The sequence below is a fragment of the Periplaneta americana genome, chromosome 1 (assembly GCF_040183065.1).
Source record: "Periplaneta americana isolate PAMFEO1 chromosome 1, P.americana_PAMFEO1_priV1, whole genome shotgun sequence".
In the NCBI taxonomy this organism is placed as follows: domain Eukaryota; kingdom Metazoa; phylum Arthropoda; class Insecta; order Blattodea; family Blattidae; genus Periplaneta; species Periplaneta americana.
In genome coordinates this window covers 105,031,530-105,050,170 of record NC_091117.1, presented here as the reverse complement: position 1 = coordinate 105,050,170, position 18,641 = coordinate 105,031,530, and positions in this window count along the sequence as shown.

Sequence of the window (18,641 nt, the reverse complement as noted above, 5' to 3'; positions counted from 1 at the left end):
AATTAAATCACCACGACGACGAATTAAAGGCTGTTTCATTAATATATTATATTAAATTTATTCTATTCAATACTTTATGCTCGACCATGCCGAAATGTAGTAATTATACACCTGGTAGTAGCCCTTTAATGCACCTCATTAAAGTACACCTATTCATTATAGTTGTTGTTCAGCCAATGAGAAATCACCATTGTATCATTATAAAAGCGCAAGTATCGATTATTCTCGGATATGCAATCGAAAGACAACTAGCGAAAAGTCACGGAGGCTGGAAATCCAATACTGTCGCAGAAGGTTATGTTCTGTTACTATAATAATTAGCGTTAATTGTAAATAATATTCAAATAAATTCAATTTGTCATCTAGTTTTTCAATTCTAAATCAATTTCCAGGTTATATGAAGACTAATGTTCATGTTATTCTCTAGATTATATCAAGGTAAATGACATTCGTTCCTCTGAAAAAATCAATACTTTCGCGTCTGCGCACATCTCACAATTTAGAAGGCCAGTTCCCCTCCTTACTTACATAACCATAACATGAATACTTATGAATAATTTCAAGTTAGAAATATGGTCGAGCATAAAAAGTCGTATGAAACTTGCCTATAATGGTAATTAAGACGCTCGTATAAAAACTATGAAACTCGCTTGCGCTCGTTTCATAAACAAACATACTCGCGTCTTAATTACTACCACTATAGGCTTGTTACATAATATACTATTATTAACGTAAGGAGTGAATAAATAATTACAACTCTGAGTAACTTATGCAAGGTAGCGGTTAGGTACTCTCTTTAGAGACAGTATTTTGCAGAGTGAACTGCGACTCTGCTGGCCGCATCTGTAACTCAGGTTGCCCGAGTTCTATCCCCAGCCAAATCGTGAAAGAATAATTTGTGGTGGACAAAACAAGCGTTACAGATTGTTTTTATCGGTGTACTCTCATTTCCATCTCTAATTCCACCATTATTCTCTATCTTCTCATTTTATCTATCGTCTGCAATAGTTGAAAATAGTTAGGAATGAAATCTTGAAAGTAAAACAGGTTTCCGATTCTGATATAGGGAGGATTTAGGGCTCCGAGTCCTAGAGCTTATCAAGATGGGACCTGCCCCTATCAGGGCTGAGGGAGATGGCCAACTGTCAGCATAGGATTCACGAATGCCACCCGGATCACCACATGTCGGACTAGGCCAATCAGCAATGTAGGATGGCGCACAATGGGTCAAAACAAGTATACTAACAATACGGTGCCAATAAATATCGCTTTGCTTATGTATAATCTGGGCTAAGTTGCCCCATGTCTTAACTCTTTTCAAAATATCTTTCTTTAAAGTATATTTTTTTCTTCTTTCAATTTCGACCTAAAGAATTCTTCAATAACAAAATGTATACGTACAATTCTTTTACAGAACAGACCTCTCAAATCGGCATTATTTATAAATATTGTTATGTTATAAACACATTTCCGCTTTGAGTTGTATTTCAGAACACAAGGGTCAAGTTTAAAACTGCTTTTACTCTATGTTGAGGTGTTGTAGTAATGTTGTATTAACAAGGGAAAAGAGAATATTTAATCTGTTGTAAACCGCCGCAACGTTCAATGAGTATTCTTAAAAGCCAAGAAAAGATATTTTTTTTTACAATAGATGTGTTTACTTGTACTTTTTTAAAAATAGTTTTCCTTGAAAGTACATATTTTGTGTTTCTTTCAATTTCAACCTTAGGTATCCTTCAATAATAAGATGTAGGCTATACAAAAGCGTTCCAGTTAACCCTTCACAGCGACAGTTTTACTATTTTACAAGACAGATTTCTCAAATCAATGTTGATTAATCCACCATCGTCTTTGCCTACGGCGTCTACGTCGAACTAACAACAAACATAAAGCGACTTTGGCTTGATAATTCATCCGATATATCACGGAAGAAAATCGCAAAAGAATTAAACTGCAAATGTCGCGAGTGTGGCACGTCTTGTGGCCACACGTAGCGACATATAACGCAGAAACTGAGCAGTATTTGTAGCCTCGTCTGGCCACGTATTTTGCGACAGTTACAGCAGCTTCATTTGTCGCCAAAAATCAGCGACATTTACATCTCGTCTGGCAGTACCCTGAGGAAAAGATCCATTCTGGGTCCAGCCCTCGAAAAGCCAAGCCAAGTCAGACCAAGTCAACCCAAGCCAAGCCAGGACAGGCCAGGCCAAACGACATTGTTGACGCTAGCTCCAGGTTCTCCTGCGCAGAAGATAGCAACCCAAATGATGGGATGTAGAGAACGTCTTCTGCAGCGACGACCTGCCTAGAGGACGGAAATCTTGAATAATGAATTCTGATCCCGATGTTGGAGTGTAGCGGTAAGCTGGAAAGCTCCCGTGTAAATAGATAATTTCTCCTAAGCTTCACAAGTGATAACAGGAATGTGGGTAGTCCCCAGAAAGTGCTGGAGGGACCAATTGGAATGAATTTGAATTTTGTGAAGATGGAACAGGACACTAGACTTAAGCCGTATACTTTACAATGGGTATTAATGCATACATTATTCACAATTATTGTAGAAATAAAAGACAATCAAACTGTATGCGCTAATATTTACATAGTCCTATATTTCATAATCAATTTAAATCACATTTTGTGCTCATGTTTACATCTTGTTTGAATGCCCTTTTGACTGCCTGTTTATCGCATGTAAAACTAATTGGTCTTCTGCTAGCCAGATCGTGCCAGGATTGGAATGAAATGGAATTTACGGGAGGGAGGCACTATGGCCCAGGACTGCGACCTGTTACGATCTATTGCGCTAACTCTCAAGTTAGGCACATACCCGAACCCACACCGGCTGACTAAATTAAGGTTCGCTGCGTACCCAGGTTTCGAGCAGACAACCCCCCTCGTGCGTAGGCCAGCCCCCTCTGTGCGACGCCAGCCGGCGATCGGGGAATGCTATGGAATGATGACGAAATGAAGAAATTGCGACGGAATGATAGATGCCTAATATGAGGAAAATCGGGATAACCCCGAGAAAAACTCCAACTTCGACCATGTCTGCCACAAGTGTCACTATGAATTTTTCAATGAAAAATCCTAGGCCTGACAGGGACCCGAACCCGGGCCGTAGGCGTGACAGGTTGGAGGTCCGACCTCTCAGCCACCGTAGGGATAATCTTGACAGTATATGATTTGATGTCGATATGAAAATGTACTAATATTATATTCTTGACGAAATATGTAGAAAATATGAGATTATAACGAAAGTTGTTAACAGAACACAAATGACCTGATAGAATTCTCAACTGTGTCAGCACGACGATTTTAAATTTGTGAGGCGATTTTAATAAACAATTAATCCATTTTCTAAAATCGAGTTATAGATGTATGTGGAAACTTTAGAAGCTATTCTCTGTGTTAGTTTTGTTTTCTTATTCCATTAAGTACAGTACAGCGAAAGTATTGTAATGGATAAATATATCGAAATTTAGGTTTAGGAAATCTATGTATTTAGCGCTCAAATTGCTATTAAATGCCAATTGTCTCTAAAGGGGGGGACCTTAACCTCCTGCCAACCTCTGGGCCGATTTGGCCTGCAAAGTGTTGATTACACTTTTTACATCAAGTAAGAAGTGTTTATTAAAACGCCGTGTCCCTTCTGTTCATATTTCTACAGTTTCATTTTATAATTAATGGGCAGATATTTGCCTTCACACAATGACTAGAAATAAATACAGGGATAAGGCAAGGATGTTGCCTTTCACTTTTCTGTTTATCATATATGAACAAAATTATTCAAGAATGGAAACAAATAAATCATAGATAAATTCAAATCAACAGAGATTTAAAATCAGATGGTTTACCTTTTTGCGCGATTATTTACTCCTAATACAATTAATGAAAATGATGTCTCGTACTTACTTACTTATGGCTTTTAAGGAACCCGGAGGTTCATTGCCGCCCTCACATATGCCCACCATCGGCCCCTATTTTGAGCAACATTAATCCAGCCCTTACCATCATATTCCACTTTCCTCAAATCCATTTTAATATTATCCTCCCATCTACGTCTCGACCTCCCCAAAGGTCTTTTTTCCTCCGGCCTCCCAATTAACACTCTATACGCATTTCTGGATTCGCCCATACGTGCTACATGCCCTGCCCATCACAAACGTCTGGATTTAATGTTCCTAATTATGTCAAGTGAAGAAAACAATGCGTGAAGTTCTACGTTGTGTAACTTTCTCCATTCTCCTGTAACTTCATCCCTCTTAGCCCCAAATATTTTCCTAAGAACCTTATTCTCAAACACCCTTAATCTCTGTTCCTCTCTCAAAGTGAAAGTCCAAGTTTCACAACCATACAGAACAACGGATAATATAACTGTTTTATAAATTCTAACTTTCAGATTTTTTGACAACAGACTAGATGACAAAAGCTTCTCAACCGAATAATAACAGGCATTTCCCATATTTATTCTGTGTTTAATTTCCTCCCGAATGTCATATAGGCCTATATTTGTTTCTGTTGCTCCAAGATATTTGAATTTTTTAATCTCTTCGAAGGATAAATCTCCAATTTTTAAGTTTTTATTTCGTATAATACTCTGATCACGAGACATAAACACATATTTCTATGTAATATCGTTACATAACCTATATTTGTAAATAAACAATTATCATATACTTTGTCTTTTCGGAATTTACTTCCAATCCTATCGCTTTACATCCATCAAATATAAGTCCCGTGTTTTCCCAAATCGTTTGTGAATTTTCTTCTAATATATTCACGTCATCCGCATACACAAGAAGTTGATGTAACCCGTTCAATTCCAAACCCTCTCTGTTATCCTGAACTTTCCTAATGGCATATTCTAGAGCAAAGTTAAAAAGTAAGGATGATAGTGCATCTCCTTGCTTTAGCCCACAGTGAATTGGAAAAGCATCAGATAGAAATTGACCTATATGTACTCTGGTGTAAGTTTCACTGAGACACATTTTAATTATTCGAGCTGGTTTCTTGGGAATACAAAATTCAATAAGATAATCATATAAAACTTCTCTCTTAACCGAGTCATATGTCTTTTTGAAATCTATGAATAACTGATGTACTGCGCCCTTATACTCCCATTTTTCTCCATTATCTGTCGAATACAAAAAATCTGATCAATAGTCGATCTATTACGCCTAAAACCACACTGATGATCCCCAATAATATCATCTACGTATGAAGTTAATCTTCTCAAAAGAATATTGGACAAAATTTTGTACGACGTCAACAAAAGTGATATTCCTCGAAAGTTACCACAGTTGGTTTTGTTCCCCTTCTTAAAAATAGGTACAATTATGGACTCCTTCCATTGTTCTGGTACAATTTCCTTTTCCCAAATAGCAAGAACAAGTTTATAAATTTCGCTATATAATGCACTTCCACCCTCCTGTATTAATTCTGCTGGAATTTGATCGATATCTGGAGACTTGTACTTTTTCAGATTTTCTATCGCAATTTCGACTTCTGAAAGCGTGGGTTCGGGTATAAATGGCTCAGCAGTTTGTATTTCAATTTCGTCCCGATCATTTATATTTGGCCTACGTACATTTAGTAGTTGTGCAAAATAGTTTTTCCATCTGTTTAGGACTGATGGAGAGTTTCAAGCAAGTCACCATTCTCATCCTTGATCATGTTCACCCTTGCCTGATATCCGTTCTTAAAATCCTTTATACCTTTATACAGGGTGATTCATTATTACATGTAAATACTTTGTGTACGTAATGTAGAGGTGAAACTATGACTAAAACGTTGTATACAACTTTTTCTCAAATCCTTTAATTCCACAGTTAACGCCCTTTTGCGTGGACCTTGCGCTGTAGTAACCACTGGCAGAACTGTCGACGATGCGGATGATCTGCAGGTGTCAACTCTTGTACTTTCTGCAGGTGAAATTGTCTGCGAAACATGCGCCATACAGTACTTTGCGGAATTCCTACTGCTGCACTAATTGCTCTAGTACTTACGGCTGGATCCTGATCTACCATGTCCATGTCCTCTACATGATGCACACGTGGTCGATCTGTATGTGGCGCACTTCGAATACCGTACTCCCTCATACGCCTATCTACATTTGCAAATGTCTGATGACTTGGAAACAGCTCACTGTATCATCGTCGTGCTGCAAGTGCATTACCTTCTGCTGCGCCATACACGAGGTGCATATCATCATAGCCTACTCACATCTTTTCCTCAACACTACTGCTGTGTAGTACGAAGAACTCTAGCCGATTGACGCTGCTTCAGCGAGAACAGTAAAGCTATGCAGTTACTACTACGTGTCTGGAATTAAGGGTTTTTAGAGAAAAAGTTGTATAGAACGTTTTAGTCTTAGTTTTACCTCTACAATACACACACAAAGTATTTACAAGTAATAATGAATCACTCTGTATAAATCTCGAATGTTTTTTTATTCTTACTACTTGTTTCTAACTCACTCAGTTTTTCCTTCAAGTAACCTCTCTTTTTATTCCTAGGTGTACGACTTGCTTCCCGTCTTTCATTAAATAATTATCTCTATTCTCCTCAACTGGATCCTGTAAGAATTTCAATTTTGACTGTTTCCTTCTTTCTATTACCATGCAAAAATCTTCATCAAACCACGGTTTCTTTTTTCTTATTTTCATAGTAACCTATGCTCTGCTCAGCTGCAATTTCGACACAATTTCTGATATTTTCCCACACGCTATTAACATCTAACTCTTTCTCAACTCCGTTGGAAGTTGCTAAAGCAGCAAATCTATTTGAATTTTCGACCTGATAACGTTGCTTAGTTTCCTCGTCCCTTAATTTCAGATTATTGAATTTACTAATATTAACTTGTTGCTCTACTCGCTTGGCTACTGATAGTCTTTCTCTTAATTCTCCAATTACCAAATAATGGTCAGAATTACAGCCTGCCCCCCTGAAGGTTCGAATGTCTACTATACTAGTATGTCTCCGTTTACCTATTAAGATGTGATATATTTGGTTGTGTGTCAATTCATCAAGAGAAGTCCAAGTATATTTATGTATATTCTTATGGGGTAATGTTGTACTTTTGACAATTAAATTTTTTGATGTTGCAAAGTTGACTAAGCTAACTCCATTGTCATTACTAGTTACGTGTATGCTCTTTTTTCCAATAGTTGGTTTAAAAATATCCTCCCGTCCTACTTTAGCGTTGAAATCCCCCAATAAAATTTTCATGAGATATCTAGATAACTGATCAAAAGTATGTTCCATTTCCTCATAGAAGCTATCCTTTATATGGTCGTCTTTCTGTTCTGTAGGAGCATGATCATTTATAACTATGATATTGCACCATCTACCCTTAAGTACTAAATATGATAACCTGTCACTGATAAATTCAATATTTTTTTTGCCGCTTATTTTATTCATTTATGAACATAGAATCCTGTTCCTAATTGGTGATAATTGTTTCCTTCCCCATGATACAACAAGTAATCTCTTATTTGTGATATGCCATTCCCATCTAACCTAACCTCTTGTACTCCCACGAAGCGTATATCTACATCTAGGTATTTATTTTGCTACTGATGTTACCTCTCCTGTTCTATAAACACTAGTTACGTTCCACGTACCAAATCTCATAACCTTTTTCCTTTTTCTGTGGTCGTGCCAGAGAATCAGTCCCATTCCGAGGCTAATTGTATGGTTTCGTAACAAACTGTTTTTTTACGGTGATGGATTGTTAGCCCTTCGCCTAACATCCAAGCTGGAGGACCACCCCTTTTCGGCTGTCCACGACTGCTTATTCAATATATTCGCAGCTACCCTCCACATCTGAAGGCCGTCTCCTCTATCCGCAACCTGAGGACGCGCCATGCCGTGGTGATAGGGACCCACAATACATGGAATAATAATAATAATAATAATAATAATAATAATAATAATGACAATGACATACTTCATTCTACATTACACACAACAGCAAATCTTGATACTGTCCGTCCGAGTGGTTATGTCGCATCCCGGTTTCCCCGACCCTTTTCTGCTCTGGTCCTCCTGTAAAGGTTGTGGCTGGGCAATCTTAGCAGTTTCCTGAAAATATTTTCTATTCGAAATTTGACGTCTGCGTAATATTATACAACTGTTTAAAATAATTAATTTAAGAAAAAGGGCCCAGTTATTAAGTAAGTAACTGTCACGTAACGTCCCCATTTTCGATGACCCTGCGATATAATTATTCGGACAGATAGTAACTACAGCATAATTATGCTATTTATTTTATCGTAGGATTGTTTATCGGACCTCTTAATGTGAAACGTAAAGTCACTCGGTTGTTGCCCGAACAATGCAGCCGTTCAATGTGACAGGAGACAAGGCACAGGACATCTTTTTCATACCAGTCTTGGTGAAGGACAAAAATTGGCCGTCCCATGAGACAAACAGCCTAGAGTGCGAGGTGATTATGACACGTAGCAGTGCCCATTATATACAACAGTAATAGGAATTCTTATTTTATGAGCCCCGGTAAATGTGCTGATACTAGCGAATTAAATATGTCTAAACTAAATCTGAATTTATTACTCAGCCTGACCTTTTATAGTGATTGCACTTGGTTTTGGGCCCATACATCTCAGGAGTCGTGTTACACTTGCCCTTTTATCAGTTGACGTTGTGACATTTTGGAATTTTTTGGCGGAGATACAACGGTACATTTTCCCTGGAAACCATACACCACTGAACGGCGGCTAAGAAGATAGGAATATCCGTTACTTCTTATTTTATATTATTCATATATCTACATGGACCTTTATAACAACATTAATGCTATATAATCAATCCCTCGTACAATTCAAAAGTGGGTTTTTGTATTATGATAAAAGCAGACTAGCAATAATTAAGACGAACAGAACTTGGCCACTTTTATTGCTCCGAGACATAGCCTGTTGGGCACGAGGAGGAATATTAAATACTAGACGACTACAAGAGAGAAGGGATAGGGAGTACACGAGTTTTGGTGCTTGTTCCGCAATGCCCCTCATTAAGAGTTCTTTTCATTAAGACCATGTCGAGAATTTACAAGGCAGGATAATATTTCATAATAAAAACCTTTAACAGGGACCACTCCAATGGCGACGGAACCGTAGAGAATTCGACCTGGTCAATTCTCAGAGAAACGAAGCACAGACAAGCAAGGGAAAATCATTAAGTTTAAAACGAACCTGTGCCTTCTCATAAAATATAATAATTTCAATATAATAATAAGAGATAATAATAATAATAATAATAATAATAATAATAATAATAATGCAATATTATTGTAGGCTACAATGTCATAGTTTATCTTCACTTAAAAGTCTATTGTTCATTTTTTTAAGTAGATAGGATATCATGTTACTTAACATAAAAATGGAGATGCGACTGTGTACTGATATTTCTTAGTGTAAGTTACGTATGTATGTATGTTTGTATGTATGTATGTATGTATGTATGTATGTATGTATGTATGTATGTATGTATGTATGTATGTATGTATGTATGTATGTATGTATGTAGGTAGGTATGTATGTGTGTATGTATATATGTATTTATTTACACTGCAAATGGGCAAAAACCCGGTGGTAGTGGTAACTTAAAGATACACAATAATTACAATTAATATTAATAGTTAAAATAACTTAATAAGTGAACCTAATTTGCCTTTACAACCAACACACACACACACGCTAACGAAAAATGTTAATTTTGGGACCAATTTCTGCCATTTTTGTTCTATTTTTTTCTCTAATATGTATGGATATATTTTCCGTACATTTCACTTATCTGGTGCCAATGTGATCATTTTACATCTCTGTATTTAAATAAGTACAAATCGATGCCGAAGTGTCGACTATTCCCATAATGGGGGAGATTTCGACATAGTATGGCAAACATACTGGGTGTTCATTTCAAAGTGTGTCATGACGTCACTGTTGTGAGTCAGCGATTTGAAGCGAGTTTCAGCTTTTATATCAGAGAAGTTGCCTATTAATCAAGGCGTTTAATCTGAACTTGAGAATGTGTACGGCATAACTTGAACGTCGTAGCAACAGATGGCGGTCTGTACGATCTTTGTGCTACCATAACCTATTTCGAACTGTGTTTTGCGCTGCGCGAGCAAGTCGTACGCAGAGTATTTGTTATCATCGGTTGCGTATGGCAACAATGTCAACAAATACGTAAGTAATCGACTTAACCCTCTCCCCATATCCCGACAGTAAGAAAAAAAACTCACCTCAGTACGTGTTTCCAAACAGTTCACATTCCTGCCACTACAGGCGTTACGGTACGTATCGGTAAGTACTCTTCAGAATGAACCCCGTACTTGCTAGGCAACTTCTCTGGCACATAGGTAATACGCCTCTGCGGAAGTGTAGGAAGATTGAATTCTCTAGTCCACACCTGTGGAGTAACGGTTAGCACGTCTGGCCGCGAAACCAGGTGGCCCGGGTTCGATTCCCGGTCGGGGCAAGTTACCTAGTTGAGGTTTTTTCCGGGGTTTTCCCTCAACCCAATATGAGCAAATGCTGGGTAACTTTCGGTGCTGGACCCCGGACTCATTTCACCGGCATTATCACCTTCATCTCATTCAGACGCTAAATAACCTAAGCTGTTGATAAAGCGTCGTAAAATAACCTAACCTACTTGAATTCTCTAGGCTCATCGACTAGCCACATGACGGCATACAGCGAGTCATGACACACTTTGAACTGAACACGCAGTAGAAAGCACTTTAAAACCCAACATTTACAACCCAAAATTTTGTTCCTAAAATATAGCCTACCTTATAGTAGTCATGAACGTCGATCATAATACACAACCTCTGAACGTTCGGTAGAAATTCAACATATGGACGAAAGGAATGTAATGTAAACGAACGTTAATCGTAATCCAAGCCTAATCAAATACACGGAGCTTGTATTTGTCAATTTGTCAAACTTCAACGAACTTCACCGGAACGAAACGTTGATCGTAATACCAACCTAATATTCTGCCGGCCATAATGAGTACTGAAATTCACACGCCTAACATTGAGCCGTTTATGATAAACATTGAATTCTATGGTAACTTTGTTTGAAACAACATAAATAAAATACCGGTCCCGGTATTACAAAAATAATTATGTTACGACAGAATAATATAGAATGACGGAATGATAAAGCAATAATAATAATAATAAAACCACATAGGCCTACTACTAAATAGCTGGACTAGTGCGAATTACGAATATATCATTTATGTAGTGAAAGCCTCTTTATTTCAGGTTAAAATAAAATAATGTAAATAAATGATCAAAAAGAAAATAATAATAATAACAGATGTTTTTAGGTTCGAACGTGGGTCCCCTTACACCACGATCTTTCACTTTATCGATACGCCACAAAGAACTCCGTAGTACAATAATTGTAGAATTAGGTGTTATGAATGCTTTCCTGTTTGCTGCCTGTAATGCTTAATTTCAAACAAATATGTATTTTCAGCTATATAAAGGAAATATATTCATGTGACCTGACACATTCGATCCAAGATCGCTCCTCGTATTATGTAATTCTTAATTAATATTATTTTATTTAATATTTCAGGAGCAATATGGCCGCATCTACAACAAAAGAAGACGCGCTTCTGATTCGTGATTGGATGACGTCCAACTTAAGTTTCTTTGCGTTTGTGGAAACTACACCTTGGCAATGTCGATTCACTGCCGTCATGCGTTCGTTCATTTTAACGTTAACCGTAATCAAATACATGGAGCTTGATGGTCACGTGAATATTTCATTGGTGCAATTTTGACTTTCTCCACCTGTGATAAAGCCTAACTTCTTTTTTCTGTTTAGTCTCCTTCAGCTGTTTCCTATAAGTTCCAGACGTTATTATGTCTGAGTCTTGTAGGTTTCTCTTTTGATACCAGATGAAATGTTAGCAGCGGAACTGGCGACAGTTCCTCAAAGGAAGTGTCAGTAGGTGAGGAATTAGGCAAGCCCAGATGGTGTTCTTGAGGAAGTGGCATGTCTTCTTCAACGCGAATTTCACATCAATTTTCGGCTAGAACCAGTTCGTACTCAAACAAGTTATCCTGCAGTACGTCAGGATGTCAATTGTTTTACGTCATTAATTTTTTGTTAATTCATATATTCTTTAGAATAAAGGCGAAGGATATGCCGAACTAATTGTATCGAGAGTTGTGACTTTTCCTATTTCTCCGATATCAATGAAAATTAAAATATAACGTTTAATTAAGATCGTTTGAATGGAAGATGAGTAGTTTCATACATGCAAGAAGACACACAGAGAGAAAAACAGATAGACGGACAAAGTGGCATTAAAAAGCTCTATGAAGGATTGAGAATTCTCCTAAGACTAGAATACAAACATTTTGATAGAGACAGCCCCCAGGTCATCTAAAAAGGACCACAAGCGAAATCGACATATGTAGAGATCTCCCAAAACACAGTGTCGAAATCTCCCCGAGTTACAAATTCATTCTAAAGATGACAGCAAACCGAAACTTTTTTTTTAGGATAATCACTTTGGCGTCTTTACTAACCTGTAAAATGTATATACAATAATTTGTGCATCTACTAATATTACCCATATTCGGTCAAAGTACAATAAGCTAAAGATGGTATATTACTCGTATGTTTCATGACCGAAAAGAAAAGTGTAACTTTTTAAGTTGTTTTTTAATCTCCTTAAGGAAGGACATCTTACAAACTATTTTAAACTAATTTACATTTCAAACTAAAGGCATTTTATTACTCGTCAAGCTAAGTAAATACATGTCACTTTAATATGTGTAATATAGTGTAACTTTTGTAACATTTACACTTTATTCACAAATTTTTATGTTATTTTTAATCTCCCTAAGGAAGGACATCCTTCAAAGACCGCTGGAGGTAGGTCATTCCAATTCGTCACCGTTTGGTTCTCCTCTTCGGCCTATCTTTCCTTCTCTCTGTATCTTGAATCTTGTGACTCTCCAAAGTTACCATGTAAAAACAAAGTTAGGTACATACCAATATTTTACATTTTAATCTGTCGAACACGGTCCCATGTTAGAGATCCTGTTGTGGTGCTCCTTCATTGCTGGTCCCACTTTTCAGTAACATAAATTTTCAGTATATTTTTAACGAAAGCCAAAGTTCTCAGATTGTAAAAAGGCTGATCTGGTGCAGTTTTTGAAAGACGTTTTTGTCTGCAGGGTGACCTAATACAGTACAAGTACGTTGGTCCAAAAAGACACAAAATTTTATATGCACACGGCACCAGGTTTTCGAATTGTTTTTCCTGGAACTGTATTCCAAAACTTTAAATCTGAATTTGTTTTTCGTTTCTCTTGAAAAAAATACCTTCTATTTCTGAATCTTGCTGGAGATCAATAAGTTCATTTTTGAGATTTCTAATCTCAGGGCCAAAAATCTCAGGACAACCCAGTTACATCTCCCGTCGTTACTGACCAGGGATTTTCGACTCATCGAAATGGGTTTCGAAACTTTCGAAAATCATTAACTCTCGAGCTGAAATCATGGCGTAGTACAGTGAGCAATTCTATGAAGGGTTGTAAGTTTATTTCTTTCTCTGAGTTTTCTTGACTAAGATGTTGGAAGCATGGGAAACTAGTAAAATCATTATTACTCAGTTCTTCTGTATACATTTTCAATTTTTCTTCTAAATAAAAAATTGCACTTCTCAGCTGAGTAATAACTTTATTAACTTGGTCTGTGGAGAAACATCCGGGCTTATACCGCGTTGTCATGGTGTTAGTGGCCGACGTTTCGACCGCTGTGTTGTGGTCATCCTCAGAGCAGTGTATCTTACATTTTAATTTGGACATCATTTAGTATTCCTGTTATATCAGCCAGGAAGCCAACTTTTAAACACCAGGAAAAAGAGTCTAGTTCATGGTATTCTTTAACTCGTTCACTTAAAAAGAGTTTTATTCATGGCGACGATTAAAAAAAATCGTTCCAAAACTCTTCCTTTACTCTACCACATGACCTCATTCTGATAAATAACTGTGAATTAAATTCTTTGGGGAATTCTATGAAATTCCTACGACTTAGTTCACGTGATCTAATGAAATTACCACAGTTAATTACTTTCTTCATCACAGATTTGAAAGTTTCGTCAAATTTAGCAGCAAGATTTTCTTGATGTAAAATACAATGGTATGTTGATAACTGGTCTCTATTTAAATGTTTTTAACAGAGAAATAAATCCTGTATGTCAACCTACCATTGAGGGACAATAGTCAGTACACACTGATAAAAGTTTGTGCAGGTCAGTTTTGTATTTGTCGAAAAATGATTTAACTGCTTCAAAAAATCTATTCCCCGTATTTGACCTATTGTAGGTATTACAGTTAAAATTATTTTCTTATAATCGCTATCTTATTACGATATTTGACAAATAACAGTAACTGAGAGTGAGAACCAATGTCTGTGGACGAATCCGACCAAGGCTGAAATAGTCACATTCACGAATTTCATCGAGAGTACAAAGCACCATGCCTCCCGAGTAGAGTTAGAAAGTTGTAACTTTTGTATGCCACTTTTATCTGTTTTGCATTTGGAAATTTAGAAAATAATGTGTCACATACGACTAGAAAACACTCCTTAAAAATCTCTGCATCAGTAAACGATTTAATTTTGCGTGCTAGAATTTCTGCTACTTGATATGATGCTTTTATTGTCAATTTATTTTCACTTACAGTAGCAAACATAATTTTTTTTTGTTCAGACACTATTGAAATTTTTAATATTTTTAGTTTTTCTGCTCTCAATTTAGAATCTTTAGGATACTTGCTGTCAAAATTTGAATGCACGGTGTTAGGCCTATAATGCCTATTAAGATTGAATCGTTTATATCCTTGAACTATGTCACGACATAATACTCGTAAACACTGCCTTCCTTTTTAGCAGGTATGAAGAAAAAACCATGCTCTCAACTATCTTGAGAAACTCTTCCTTCCTCTTCCAGTTTCTTTTTTTTTTTTCCTTCCGAAAAAACACCAGCCATTATTAAACACTGCACTGCAATAAACTTACCACTATCAATTAACTGTTCAGCTGAATAGGAGTATAACAGTAACCGAGTATTCAGTCGCTTGTTCGTAGAAACTAAGAAAAATGTATATTTCATTTTGAAAGCTTCCGACGACAATGAACAAATTCAAACGGTCTGCCAAACAAACGTACACATCAAAACCAATAAGATTGAACATAATATGACATAATAGATCTTCTGTTTGTCTCATTATAAATTTAAAGCAAACGTTATATTGTTTGTATACTTTATTTCCAAAAAAAAAAAAAATGCAAGGGCTTATCGGATAAAATTCTTATTTTATAGTCTATTATTTTAATGAGCTGAAATCTTAATGTACTATTATTTCTTATTACTAATTCAATTACATTCGTGTATCTTAGTGAAATAACACTTTTCTACTGTTTTAATACCCAAGTACTCTAATTTTAAGAGGTCTCAGACTTTCTATGAAATAACGACTTAAGTTTTCCATACTTTATTTACAAACATTTGAAAATGGGTTGTGTTCAAATTATAACTGATATTGAATTTGAATGGTTTATTTTATACAGTCTAAAATAGTATACTAAAAATGATGCGAGTATGTAGTATTAAAATTTCTACATTGCTGTAAAACTTTGACATAGTTTTTCTCAAAAAAATAGATTTTCTAACTTAAGCTGTTATTGCTTCCAGCGCCTCAAATTTACTTCTATATATTTTGTTCATGATGATCAAAGCAGAAAATGTAAGTTATATTACAAAGAAGTATGTTGTTGCCAATGGCATTTAGTGTTGTAATTTATTTCAATTCGTAAAGCGTCGGGATATATTGGTGCCGTTTTTCCCATAACATGAAGGGAAATGTTAGTGTGTCACTTTTTTATATTTTCAACGATATTGGACGGGAGTTCACCATTATTTGTTGCTACAGTCACTAGTCCACCGCTGTGGAATAACGGTTAGCATGTCTTAGCATAAAACGAACGGACCCGGGCTCAAATCCTAGTTGGGACAAATTACCTGGTTGCAGTTTTTCCGAGGTTTTCTCTCAAAGAATTGAAGCAGAATTGCTGAGCAACTTTAAATGTTGGATATCGGACTCATTTCGCCATTATTAATTCACATATCACTGCCATCATTACCATAGCCTGGGATAATTTCATGGTGCAGCGTGCTATATGCGTATAAGAGCGCGAACGTTCGGCGACAAAACCATTCACAGAATAGGAGGGATACGCACTATAAGCCTTTGGCTGGTGTGCAAGCCTTCGGTTCTCTTCTCCGTAAAAAAGGGCACTAAAAACGAGAAATTCATAGAAATCTCGGTTGACAACTCAGAGAAACCAGAAGTTGCTTCTGAATGGTGAATACTGTTAAAGTTGGACTCCGAAAACTGAAATTTAGAGAACCACAAATTAAAAATATTAGATAGGTAGGCAAAACATTCTTGTTTCCACGGAATCTTTTCGAATCACAGGCGTCCGCGGACCACAGATGGGAATCGCTGCCCTAACTGTTTCATTTTGTATAAATTGAAATATTTTAAGGCCAGGTGGTGCGGTCTGGACGTAACGAGCTGATCCGAAATTACATTCGAGTATGGGTTCGAATCTCGAAGTACCTCGTTGGGATTTTTCCGAGGTTTCCCCAATATAGGCCTAAAATGTAGCAAGTACTATTTCGCTGTCACAAACTTCACTGACGCTGGTTAAAACAGAGCAGTTGACAGGCCGTCCTTACATAATGGGTTTAAAAATATGTGTAATTAGTGAAAAAAAAATCTATAGTTAATAATGCCAACATTATAAGATAAAATGTCGACTGTGTTGACTCAATTACGACATAGATAAGTGTTCTGACAATTAAAATCACTTAAAGCAAACCGAAGCGGGTACCAGCATGTGGTCACGACGTAACAGCCACGAACAGACACGATGTGCATAGCTGCCAGCGTCTTATGAAAATCTGCTTCCCCGCCAGGCACTTTCCTTTACAAACTCATTTATGCCTTCAGAACTCAACTTAAGCCCTAATTAACTATTTTGGTACACTTGCAGATTGAGTCTTGAGTGTAGGTCTACCCTAAGAATAGGCGGAAAAATGTGAGGAGAAGTATGAATGGGTAATATTCTTTTGGAACCAGATGGAGAAGATGAAGATTACGTTGTTGTTAATGATGATGATGATGATGATGATGATGGTTGTTATGTGATGGTTGTCGTGAAAATGACGAAATATGCCTTAGGATTATGTGTCTTTCTTGTCGATGATTGCTAGCCAGTGATGTGAAATCCTACTAGTAAAATATTCCCTTTCCTTCACTTTAAATTACTTTCAGCGTGCAAATTTACTCTCCGATTTAGATCGGTCAAAAACCAAACCAAATAAGTCATAGATAACAACGAATATAACCATTGCAAAGCATTTCCTTGTTTTTATTTTTATAGCATTGCAAAATCTTTCCATGAGTTTTTATAGGAAAAACATCTCCGTTATTCTTATTTTTATTTATTTATTTATTTATTTATTTTTTTTGCTATCAGTATCGGAAAACATCCATGCTTTATATTTTTACAATTCAGCAAAACATTTTCATGTTTCTTATTTTTATAGTATCGCAGAACTTTTACATGCTTTTATTTTTTTAGTGTTATTTTTACAGTATCGCAAAACATTTCCATAGATTCTTTCCAAGGTCTTTACTTTTACTGTATCGCAAAACGTTTCCATGGCTTTCATTTTTATAATATCGCAAGAAGTTGCCATGGTTTCTTTCTATTGTCCTTATTGTTTATAGTATTGCGAAACATTTCCATGGCCTTCACTTTTATAGAATCGCAAATTTTACCAAGCATTTTCTTCTTGTGTTATTATTAAACATTTCCTTCGGAATATAAATTATATACTGTATAAGTTGTGTAATCAAGATGTACAGTATTTATAACATTTCCATGATTTTTATTTTTATAATATCGCAAAACGTGTCCATGGTTTTAATTTTCATAGTATCACAAACTATTTCCATGGTTTTTATTTATATAATATCGCAAAACGTTTCCACTCTTTCTATTTTCATTTTATCGCAAACATTTTAATGATTTTTATTTCATTCCATCGCAAGCATTTCCATGATTTCTTTGCATGGTTCTTATTTTTATAGTATCGCAGAACGTTTCCATTTCTTTTACAGTATCGCAAAATTTTCCATGGTTTCTTTCCATCGTTTTTATTTTTACATTACTGTAGAACGTTTCCATGGTTTCTTTTTTCATTGCATCGCAAACATTTCCATGGTTTCTTTCCATGATTATTGATTTTACAGTATCGCAGAACTTTTCCACTGTTTTTATGATTACAGTAACGCAAAACGTTTCCATGGTTTCATTCCATCGTTCTTACTTTTACAGTATTGTAGAATATTTCCATGGTTTGTATTTTTATAGTATCACAAAATGTTACCATGGTTTTTATTTTCATTGTACCGCAAATATTTCCGTGGTTTTTCTACATGATTCCTATTTTTACATTATCGCAAAACGTTTCCATATTTTTATTATTACTGTATCGCAAAACGTTTCCATAGTTTC